This window comes from Schistocerca americana, chromosome 3, assembly GCF_021461395.2.
Source record: "Schistocerca americana isolate TAMUIC-IGC-003095 chromosome 3, iqSchAmer2.1, whole genome shotgun sequence".
Lineage (NCBI taxonomy): Eukaryota > Metazoa > Arthropoda > Insecta > Orthoptera > Acrididae > Schistocerca > Schistocerca americana.
Window position 1 is genome coordinate 575,586,550 of NC_060121.1, and position 12,615 is coordinate 575,599,164.

The following is a 12,615-nucleotide window of genomic DNA, read 5'->3' on the forward strand; positions in this document are numbered from 1 at the left end:
ATTAATGTTGGGTTGACTGGGTGTTTTTCTTAAGATTTGAGTTGCAAGTTATTGGCTCCGCATACCACTTGGTCATAAACGTCACAAGCTAGTTTATGGACAACTTCACCTTCACAGCATTTATTTGAGTATCCAATTGGATGTATTGTAAATTTTCCATGTGTTTTTTTATTATTTTGAGTTTAGTCACAATAAATCAAATTGTTATTTTGGACAGAACTTTCATTCTGTGGACCGGTAGAGCAACCCTTTCATTTCTCACTACGTTAATGAAACTTTCCTTTATCAAATTAAATTATTGCAGGTGCCAAACTCTTTTCTACTCCACTTCCAGGGTCGATTACAGTCAGTTCGCGTTTCTTCTTAATCCATGTGCAACAGTAAAAGTCGGAGTCAGAAAAGGGGGGGGGGGACTTAGAGCATCATTTCCATATGAAGATTCTAGAAGAATTTAGTGTTAAGTACACTGCTAGCCACGGCACCTCGCAACCTCTATGTATACATATATTTCCAGGCGCCTGCGCCAATACGTTTGAGGCTATGTATAGTCGTTGGATGATGTTTCCGGACATGGATCCCTATTCAAAATATTAAGTACTTACTCCTCCCTGCAAAGTCCTACAAGTTTGTAACGGGAACTTCCAACACCCTGCATTGTACACACCTGCTACATTTCCCGCCAGCGGAACAGTTTCAGCGTGACTTGTCTGTGATCCAGCAGTGGTTAGGAACTGCTCGGGGAGCCAGTGCCGCCTACCTGCCATGGTGAGAGGGCGAGGCGCAGCAGGCGGTGGGCGGCGGCTCGCGGCTACGTCGCGCAGTGGGGGCCCGCGCGGCCGCGGCTGGCCGGCGCCCGGCGGGAGCTGCCGCTGGCGGCGCGCGCTGCTCTGCTCTGCTGCCGCCCAGCTGCCCGCAGCCAGCGTCGACCACGGCCCGCCCTGCCTGGCCTGCGGAACCAGGGCACAGCCGCTCCAGCACACACATCTGTCACAGCTTCGGAATGCACAGGAACAAGAACTCCACAAAAATTCTATCAAAAGGTTTTCAAGTAGCGCTACCAGTCGCAAAACTCGTTGACTGCTGTATTATTTGTTTAGTTCCATGTTTCGAGGTGATACCTCATCATCATCCTGTAGTCCCGTTACAAAAACATTTAACATAAGTGTATACAGACGCTAAAGTTTATTTACAAGACAGGTGTCATCGGCCTGTGGAGAAATAGAAGCGTAACCTAGTAAAAGGCGATGTCACTTTGTATATTGGTCTGCTGTTCACGTGAATTTTTTCAAACAGTCATTCACTTTGTTCTTGTGACGTGGCAGTCTTCTTGTGACGTGCTGAGGTGTCGCTATTTCCACGGCTCTCTTGGACTTCTTCGCCATTGTTCACAAACTTCACAGTGTGGCTTTAAAACATGCTAACACAAAACAAATTAGCAGCCCAGAAAACAAGATAGAAGTCAAAACAAGACTAGTTTCGATTTGACTATCGATATGTCGATCTTGGTGTTGTCAGCAGCAATATCTACTGCATGTCTTATTGTCGTAATATATTACAAAAAGAGCGACAATGACAATTTTATAACACAAATTACAGTATAAAATCTTTTTATTTCTAGAATTATATAGATATTCCTGGGATGTATACTCATATATAACCTTAAATATCATGTACTTGCTATTTTAAGAGAACTGAATTGAAATTCGTAAAGAAGAATGAATTTTTCAACTTCATCATTGCATCTAGGATCTCATTTTTCCACTTATTGTTATCAATGAGAATTTCCATTTCTTCTAAGATGTCCATTCTCCACCTCTTTTCCAAAGTACACAGTACTTTGATGTCGTTGTCTGTTGTAACACTCTGTCCTGTTTCACTGATGTGTTTTGCTATAGCGGACTAATTTCTCTGTAGGCTGTATGATGTGATGCACCAGTTTCTCTCTTAAGCCGTCGTTGCCAAAAGTGATACTGATATCAGTCTTTTTAAATAGCTTGGCTACTTTGACTGAGGTGACTGCTGAATATGGTATCGTTGTATGCTTAGGTTTCTGTGTCCTCACCACAATCACACACAGAAATTTCTCTACGGATGAATAAATAAATAAATAAATAAATAAAAGCAGTAATGTAAAGAAACTATAAGTCTGTATACACTTACATTACATGGTTCTGTAATGCCACTATAGCATGATGACGAAATATCACCTAACTAAATAATTTAGTAGTCAACAAATTTTCTGACTAGTAGCGGTATTTAGAAATCTTTTCATATTTTTCGAACAGTCATGGTCGATTAATGGTCAATATGGCTTCAAATTTTCAAAAAAAGTTCTACATCTTCGCTATTACTATGTACTTATGTCGAGTGCCTGGCAGAGGGTTCATCAACCACATTCATGCTATTTCTCTACGTATCTACTCTCTAACATCGCGTGTAAAAAACTAACACACAAATCTGTCAATGAGAGCTCAGATTACTGTTATTTTATTATGATGATTACTTGTTCCTATATAGATGGGCGCCAATAAAATATTTTCGAATTCTGTGGAGAAAGTTCAGGATCGAAAATTCGTGAGCACATCCTGCGGCAACTAAAAACACCTGTAATGATTTCACCCCAACCCGCCGATCATATCCGTGGGACTCTCTCCCGTATTTCGCGATATTGCAAGACAAGCTGCCCTCCTTCGAACTTTTTCCATGTCCTTCATCAATTCTATCTCGTGTGGATCCCATACCGCGCAGCAATGCTCCAGGGGAGAGGGCTGACGAGCATGGTTCAGGCTGACCGTTAGTAAATTTCTTCTATTTTGTAAGTATTCCGCCAATAAATCGCATCATTTAATGCACCTTCCCTAAAACGTTATCTATGTAATCGTTCCAATTTTTTTCCTTCACCAAAAAAGAGGAAGTAAATATTTCAGAAGTCGAATCAAGAACATCTGCCAACATGGGTAACTTAGAAGCGGGTATACTCGGAGTAATGAAGCAACTTAAATCACTTAATAAAAGCAAGTCTTCCAGTCCAGCCTGTTTACCAATTAGATTCCTTTCAGAGTATGTTTGTGGTTCAGCTCCATACTTAACTATCATATACAACGGCTCGGTCGACGATAGATCCGTACCCAAAGACTGGAAAGTAGCACAGGTCACGCCAATATTCAACAACGGCGGTAGGTGTAATCCACTGAATTACTGGTGCATATCATTAACTTCGATATGCAGAAGGATTTTGGAACATATATTGTGTTCGAACGCCTCGAAGAGAACGGTCTGTTGACACATAGTCAACAGGGATTTAGAAAACGTCTTTCTTGTGAAACACAACTAGTTCTTTACTCACGTGAGGTGCTGAGTGTTATCGTCAAGGAATTTCAAACTGACTCCGAATGTCTAGATTTACAAAAGGCTTATGACATCGTCCCTCACAAACGGCTTGTAATCAGTTTGAGTGCTGATGGAATATAGTCTTACTAACGCAACTACATTCGTGATTTCCTGTCAGAGAGGTCACTGTTCATAGTAATTGACGGAAAGTCATCGAGTAAAACAGAAGCGATCTCTGGCGTTCTCCAAGGTAGTGTTATAGGGCCTCTGCTGTTCTTTATCTACATAAACGATTTAGGAGACAATCTGAGCAGCCGATGCTGTGGTTTATCGTCTAGTAAAGTCATCAGATGATCAAAACAAATTGCAAAACGATTTATAAAAGGCATCTGTACGGTGCAAAAATTGGCAATCGATCCTCAGTGCTAAAAGGAATCCGTCAAACTTCTGTTACGCGACAAATCAATCAAATCTAAAGGCCGTAAATTCAAGTAAACACCTAGTAATTACAATTACAAGCAATTATATTGGAAAGAACACACAGAAAATGTTGAGGAGAAGGCAGACCAAAGATTGCATTATACTGGCAGGACACTTAGAAAATGTAACAGATCTGCCAAAGAGCCTTTCCATACTCTTTTAGAGTATCAGATGATCTAAACAAATTGCAAAACGATTTATAAAAGACATCTGTACGGTGCAAAAATTGGCAATCGATCCTCAGTGCTAAAAGGAATCCGTCAAACTTCTGTTAGCAAGATTGCATTTTACTGGCAGGACACTTAGAAAATGTAACAGATCTGCCAAAGAGCCTGCCTACACTACGCTTGTCCATACTCTTTTAGAGTACTGCTGTGCAATGTGGGATCCTTACCATATAGGATTTACGGAATGCATTGAGAAAATTCAAAGAAAGGAAGCACATATTTTATTATTCAGAAATAGGGGAGAGAGTGTCACTGACGTGATACAGGATTTGGAATGGACGTCATTGAAACAAAGGCGTTTTTCATTGCAACGGAATCTCCTCACGAAATTTCAGTCACCAGATTTTTCCTCCGAATGCGAAAATGTTTTTTTCAAGCCAACCTACATAAGAAGAAACAATCATCATAATAAAATAAGTGAAATCAGAGCTCGCAAGAAAGATCGTTTCTTCCGCGCGTTGTTGGAAATTGGTATAATAGAGAATTCGCCAAATAGCTGTACAAATTGGGTTCTTTTACTTTATTTTCGCTACTAGTTTCGGCAATTCATAATGCTATCTTCAGGACCATAAAATAAAATGACTTGTCAAGTTGCACGTTTGTTTGGCGAATTTCTTTTTAAAAAAACCAGTGACATGGGTATGTAATTCAGCGGATTACTCCTGTTTCCTTTCTTGGATATTGGTATAACCTGTGCAACTTTCCAGTCTTTCGGTATCGATCCTTCGCCTAGCGAGTGCTTGCATATGATTACTAAGTATGGACCTATTGTTTCGGCATACCCTGAATTGGACCTAACTTGAGTACTATCTATACTGGAACGCTTGCCTTTATTAAATGATTTAAGCTGCTTCGCTAGACCGAGGTTATCAACTTCCGTTCTTATCTACTTGGCAGCTGGTCTTGACAAAAATTCTAGAATTTTTTTTTCTTTGGTGAAAGAATTTCGGAAAAACGCGTTTAGTATCTTTGCATTAGTGGCATTGTCATCAGTAACATTGTCGTTGCTATTACGCAGTGAAGGTACTGATTGAATCTTTTTTCTGGTGTACTTCACATAGAGCACAATCTCTTTGGGATTTCTGTCAGATTTCGAGACAGATTTTCGTTGTGGCAAATATTAAAAGGATTTCGCACTGAAGATCGCACTGTGTTTCTAGATTCTGTAAAATTTCACCGATTTGGCGGCATATGTTCTTTTAAATTTGGCACGTTCTTTTGAATCTTGCATCGTTTTTTCGTTGCTTCTGAAACAGCGCTCTGATGTGTTTTGTGTATCATGGGGGGATTGGTACTGGCAGGATTGGTACCATCTCTTCTTAATATATTTGGTATATTCACTCCCACAAGACATTAGGCAATATACCGTGAGAGACTGCCTCTAGACTTGATACCGGCTTCAATTCGGCGATGGAGAATGTCCACAAGGTTCTTTGAGTATACCGTACAGAGCTGAAGCCCTTCTTTTATGATTAGATCCCGCTGAGGTAGACGCTTTAGGGATGTTGATGCTATGTTTTACAAGCTACTCGAAATAATCCCAGAGATCTTGTACTTCCGATCTGGTAATTCAGCGGGCCAGGCGAGGTGCGACAGGACGCCTGAGAATTTGTCGAAGCAGCAGCAAAAGCGTACAGTCTTGCGTGGGCAGCTATGGTCATCTCGGAATCCAGGTCCGCTGCTCGTGGTGTAGTGGTTCAGCGTTGCTGCCACTGGATCACGGGGTCCGGGTTCGACTCCTGGCGGGGTTGGAGTTATTCTCCGCCAAGGAGCTGGATCTTCGTGCTGTCCTCATCATTTCATCATCATTCATGAAAATGGCCAGACTGGCAAGTGACGAGATTGGGAAATTGTAAAGGCGCTGATGACCACCCCGTTAAGCGCCCCACAAACCGAAATCATCATCATCATCATCATCCTCGGAAGTTGGGAGTGTACAATGCATACTCTTCATGGAGAAGCAGGGGAAACACTTGGTCACCAAGAATGGTAGCCAAGATGAGTGAGCTCGTGTCATGATACGAAGAACACTACCAGAACGTCACAGATCTTCCCTTGACTTGGGACATACGCTTCCCACACTGCAGATTAGACGCTTTATTGGTCATATGGTGCACTCAGCGGATTGCTTGCTTTTAAGAGAGCCATAATCGCAACTCGTACGGCATGGATCCAGTTAGCTACCAATTTCAATGTTGTTGGGCCTCTTTAAAACGTGCGGCTTTGTGTACCGTTGTGAGCAGCGGCCTCCTGCTGAGCACTTTATCCAACTGCCCACTGCATCGATGAAATACTGGTTAAGACTGACCTGGATTCACTAACAGCAGCAATTTATGTCGGATTGGACATCGATTCGAATTGACAAGGCGTGACGCTCGTCTTCAGTCATTGCCAATTAAGATCTTTTCATGGTCGTTATTACGCTGTTTCACATCGCTGCGAATGGTACACCGTTCCTTGTAGTCACGCTGAACAGACCACCTTCATACATCAACAAATTGGGTAACTTCATTTAGGATCTGTCATGGACATAAACGGCACCGGCCTTGCCGCAATGGCTACACCGGTTCCCGTCAGATCACCGAAGTTAAGCGCTGTCGGGCGTGGTCGGCACTTGGATGGGTGACCATCCGGGACGCCATGTGCTGTTGCCATTTTTCGGGGTGCACTCAGCCTCGTGATGCCAACTGAGGAGCTACTCGACCGAATAGTGGCGGCTCCGGTCAAAGAAAACCATCGTAACGACCGGCTGAGCGGTGTGCTGACCACACGCCCCTCCTATCCGCACCCTCATCTGAGGATGAGACGGCGGTCTGATAGTCCCGATGGGCCACTTCTGGCCTGAAGACGGAGTGCTTGCTTTTAGTGCTTTATGGACATAAACGAATACAATCATTCTGCCATTTTGTCACGTTACCATGTAGATTCAACTCATTGTCGGGCATGGTAGTGGTAAAGCGCGCGCATGGGAATCGAAAAGCTGCTGAACCCAATACCCGTCGGACTACGGGTTTTTCAGTCTGTCTTCTCACCTAGCACTCACCTCTGGGTGATGTGGAGAATCGCCAGATACGATACGTTATCCGGATTCCACGTTAAACTGTAGGTACCCAGATGGATAATTGAGAGACTTGCAACAAGCCATTCACTCACACATAATTATCATCACTGCCCTGATGCCATACAACTGATTTCCATGTACACACCACTTTACTACTATGACTTCCGTCAGTGGTTGAGGGTCACATGCCGCCTAGTACACGCTTACATCATGTGCAACGCTCCAAACAGTCCAATGAGCCATTAAAAATAGTGATTAACTGCTTGTCGGGTGGACCTACATTATTTATTTTGTATCTCCTAGATATCTTACGCATTGTCTAAGAATGTAAGCTAATGAAGATAAAGTATAAACTGCAACAATAGCTAAACAAATTTCAGCACCATTTGTTTTTCTACAGCAGACAGTAAATACACACATAAAAAAATGTTTTGCATCACTTCGGTTCCGAGAGTTCCGCAACCGTACAGAAAATCGGAATAGAGATATACATAAACATCATTTCCGCCCTTTTTATTGCTCATTAAAACCACACATTGCGTGTTGTGCCACCATACAGCGAGACCTTCAGAGGTGGTGGTCCAGATTCCTGAACACACCGGTACCTTTAACACACACTAGCACGTCCTCTTGCATTGATGCCTACCTATATTGTCGCGGCATACTGTACACAAGTTCACCAAGGCACTGTTGGTCCAGACTGTCCCACTCCTCATCGGCGATTCGGTGTAGATCCCTCAGAGTGGTTGATGGCTCACGTCTCCCATAAGCAGCCCTTTTCAGTCTATACCAGACATGTCGATAGGGTTCATATCTGTAGAACATGCTGGCCACTCTAGGCGAGCGATGTCGTCATCCTGAAGGTAGTCATTCACAAGATGTGCACGATGGGGGCGCGAATTGCGAATGCCTCGCCAATATGCTGCCGATACGGTTGCACTATCGGTCGGAGGATGGCATTCACGTATCGTACAGCCGTTATGGCGCCTTCCATGACCACCGATGGCGTACATCGGCCTCACATAATGCCACCCCAAAACAGCAGGGAACCTCCACCTTGCTGCACTCGCTGGACAGTGTGTCTAAGGCGTTCAGCCTGACCGCGTTGCCTTCAAACACGTCTCCGACGATTGGCTGGTTGAAGCCATATGCGACCTTCGTCGGTGAAGAGAACGCGATGCCAATCCTGAGCGGTCCATTCGGCATGTTGTTGGGCCCATCTGTACCACGCTGCACGGTGTCGTTGTTGGAAAGATGGACCTCGCCATGGACTTCGGGAGTGAAGTTGCGCATCATGCAGCCTACTGAGTACGGTTCGAGTCGTATCACGACGTCATGTGGCTGCAGAAATACATTAATGAACATGGTGGCGTTGCTGTCAGGGTTCTTCCAAGCCATAATCCGCAGGTAGCGGTCATCCAGTGCATGAGCGAGGCATGTCATCGACAGTTTCTGTCTCTCTGTGTCTCCTTCATGTCCGAACAATATCGCTTTGGTTCACTCCGAGACGCCTGGAAACTTCTCTGTTGAGAGCCCTTCCTGACACAAAGTAACAATGTGGACGCGATCGAACCGCGGTATTGACCGTCTAGACAAGGTTGAACTACAGACAACACGAGCCGTGTACCTCCTTCCTGTGGAATGACTGGTAATGATCGGCTGTCGGACCCTCTACGTCTAATTGGCGCTGCTCATGTGTAGTTGTTTACATCTTTGGGCGGGCTTAGTGACATCTCTAAACAGTCAAAGGGACTGTGTCTGTGGTACGATATCCACAGTCAACGTCTATCTTCTGGAGTTCTGGGAACCAGGGTGATGCAAAACTTTTTTGATGTGTGTACATTTTAGAATAAAATATGGCTACAGGTCCGTTGGAAGCCAGAGACTTATAGCGTTAAAATGTCGATATCTGATAGCGAGACCGTATGGCGATTGGAGTTTTGAATTATTTTATTTGCTGGTGCATGAGGTTTGGGAGTAAAACATCTATTAACCAAATCTCTTCTATACAACTCTCAATAATTGTCTAGAAAATCGACTTCAAAATTTTCCTAGTCTTTGTAAAACCCGCTTGGCTCTGTGGTAGATTGCTCTCCTGCCAAGTGGGTAGTTACGATTTCATTCCCAACTCTGCTAAATTTAGATAGAGGTGCATTTTCTACTAGCATTAGAACATTAGAGATGAGAAAATGTAATTTGTAAATTTTAAATTTAACAGTCTTTATTATTTCCATAAAAATCGTTAATTAAGAGTTTATATTTGCAATGGGCACTGGATTATGAAGTGCGATATTTAATTAGAAATAAGATGTTCATTTCTCATAAAAAGTATCATGTGATATGTGTTAACTTACATATATTTGATGAATTTTGATATAAATGACGTAGGGTTTCAAACTGAGCGAAGAGAAAACAAAAAAGTGTTCACTGGAACGAAATTCGAACCAGTGATCCAGAGATTACTAGTCTCTAGCATTACTGATTCTTTCCGCATCTCTATGTATTTTACACTTCACGGAAATGTTCGTAGAACATGCATCTTTGTTTAAAAATTTGCATCGCACACGAATCGATCCCAGACCTCCCACATGGCAGGCGAGCAGTCTACCACTGAACGACGCTGCTTATCGAAAAATGGTCCTTACTTCAGGATTTTAAGCACGCCTGGGGATCCTCAAAGTCGATTCTCCGGCAAATTTTTGAGAGTTGCATCGAACTGCTTTGGGAACTGGTATTTGAGTTCTCAACTTCACACACTATAAACATGAAACAAAACGAAAATCCGAGTGTCGTGTGCTCCTCTTATGAAACAGAAATGACGAACCAAACCAAAATGACAGTACGGCCAAGGAACCTTCTGCCTCTAGTGGCGATTCAAGGAAAAGTGCTGTTGTCGGCTGGTTGCTAATGAGTGTGACTTCACGCGAACGTGTAGGCCTATCGCCATTCATATAGCACCATTTACAACGAAATAAAAGATAAGTTCTACACGCACGTTCTCAATAAATAGTTGACTACATACGCACAGTAAAATTTGGACAAGTCGTATCAGCCATACAAATCTACTTGTGATTATTGATAATCAAAATTGATGTCAAACGCGCACAATAGATGTAATACTAGGAGGACAAACAGCATAACTCCCCATGATGAGAAACTGTATAGCTGTGGACATCAGAGATGACGCAAGGGAAAACTTCTATCCCATCTGTTCATATGTAGGTTTATCGAAGGAATTAGCAAAGTACCTTGCTGCCCGCACCGCCACAAATAGCACTTATATTTGTACATTTTTTAACAGCAAAGTAAAGATTGAGAACAGGTGCCGAATATTTTCACGCAGTTACAAATGGTTCAAATGGCTCTGAGCACTATGGGACTTTACTTCTGAGGTCATCAGTCCCCCAGAACTTAGAATTACTTAAACCTATCTAACCTAAGGACATCACACACAGCCATGCCCGAGGCAGGATTCGAACCTGCGGCCGTAGCGGTCACGCAGTTCCAAACTGAAGCGCCGAGAACCGCACGGCCACTCCTGCCGGCCTCATGTGATGTAACAAGGCCCACTGCTCCTGAAGGAGATGTTTTTACAATATATCGAAACCTAGATCAAGGGCTCATAAACCTTTGTTCGCAACTGGTTAGCTGATTTTTCAACCTCTTCAAATTGCAGAATACCGCACAGAATAAAAGAAAGGCGGTATAATCTTGAGAAACCTAAGTCGACTGAAGAGTTCATCAACTACGTAGTTGAGATAATTCTTTCATCATTCTGCCCATGCATTGTGGTAATCATATCGAATGTTAGGGAGCCTTCGATAACACAGGGTAAGTGTCACTCATCTCTCAGTTAAGAGAGACTGGGTGTCCTGTGCGGATGTCCGAGGAATTACTGCAAGAGTCGAGTGGTGAAATTAACGTCCCCATATACGAGCGAACAAAATACTTAACCTCGCCGTTCAGCGAGTGGACATTAGCAATTAGCCACTGCTGCACATCCTGCAGCAAGAAGCAGCACTGCTGTGTGCAATGCCATGTACAGACGATCAACATTAGTGGTCATAGGTCAGTTAGAGAATTCAAACTCAAGACAAATTCTCATGTGTGGCCTAGCTACATTAGCTGCACTTGGGTGGTCCCTCCAGGCACCTAAGGAACCATAAGGTGTAGATACATCACAGCGAAGCCGCAGTAGCGGTGACTAAAGGAAGCGCATAGCGTCTATGCACACTGCGACTTCGCAGGTAAAGATCATGCAATCTCAGGCGAATGTGCGCCGCGTAGCCACTGACACAGCCTATACGGCTCTGTTATTAGATCGTTTTAGCTTAATAGTTGTTCAGAGTTCGACTGAGTATTTGGAGAACGAGCAAGCGTGTAATAGGAAAGCTATTTCTTTTATGGCTCTTTGTTCTTGTTCCTGCTTCGGGGCAATTTCAGCACCATCTTGGAAATGGGAAATTTGTGGCAAGTTCCTGTGGGACATCGGTACCTAGGCCCACACACTACTTAATCTAACTTAAACTAAATTGCGCTAAGGACAAAACACACCCCCCGCGCGGCGGCACCTTCTTGAAACCGTCATTACAGTAACCGTTGGCAACGTAGGTTTTTCTTCTTTTTTTGTCCTCATGTGTCCAAGTCCATCAGTATGTTGCCACCGTCACAGTACCAGCCCCGTCAGTACCGAATATCGCTGCCATAGACGGCGACACGGACTCTCTAATAGTGGTTCTTATCTCTGCGTTTCATATGGAATTCATATTCCACAGTACCATCACGTTTCTTCTCCATTCAGAAACGAAAGTCACTGGTTCCCCATAATCCTTGTAAATCTAATGTTTGTATTAATATACACTGACGGGAAAAAATACACCAGAAATTAATTAATGTAAAGTAATGACATTTCTGGAATGCATTGGCTTGGTAACATAGCTCAGTGATTAACACTGGAAGATCACAGGTTAATATAAGAGCAAGATAACCCATTGCAAATGTGAAATGCTGGTACAGTAACTACAGGTGTTGCCGCCAGAAGCATGCAAACTTGTTTGCATTGTGTGTACAGGTGCTGGAAGTCAGTTTGTGGGGCGCAGTTCCGTACCTGTTGTATCTGGACGGTCAATACAGGGACGCTCAGTGCTGTTTATGGATGACGTTGGAGTTGACGTCCGATGATATCCCACATATGCTCGAGTGGAGACGGATCCGGTGATTCAGCAGGCCAAGGAAACATGCGGGCACTCTGTAGAGCATGATAGGCTGTAACAGTGGAATGTGGGCGAGCGTTATCCTGTTGCAAAATACCCCCTGAAAAGTTGCTCTTGAGTGGCAGCACAACAGGTCAAATCACCAGACTGACCTACAAGTTTGGAGTCAGGATGCGTGGGATAGCCGCGAAGTGCTCCTGCTGTTATACGAAATCGCAGCCCAGACAATAACTCCAGTGTGTCTGGCACACAGATAGGTTGATCGCAGTCTCTCAAGTGGCCTACTCCTAACGAACGGACCTCC

The 12,615-nt window shown here is 43.6% G+C and overlaps 1 long non-coding RNA gene and 1 pseudogene across 1 annotated transcript in view; one reads left to right on the plus strand and one right to left on the minus strand.

Annotated features, from left to right (window-relative positions):
- Positions 1-887: 887 nt before the first annotated feature.
- LOC124607125 overlaps positions 888-12,615 on the minus strand; it is a 502,395-nt gene continuing 490,667 nt past the window's right edge. The window contains exon 3 of the long non-coding RNA XR_006978778.1: positions 888-947. This is a non-coding gene — a long non-coding RNA (uncharacterized LOC124607125). The remainder of the gene's footprint in view (positions 948-12,615) is intronic.
- LOC124607858 lies at positions 6,574-6,691 on the plus strand (annotated as a pseudogene).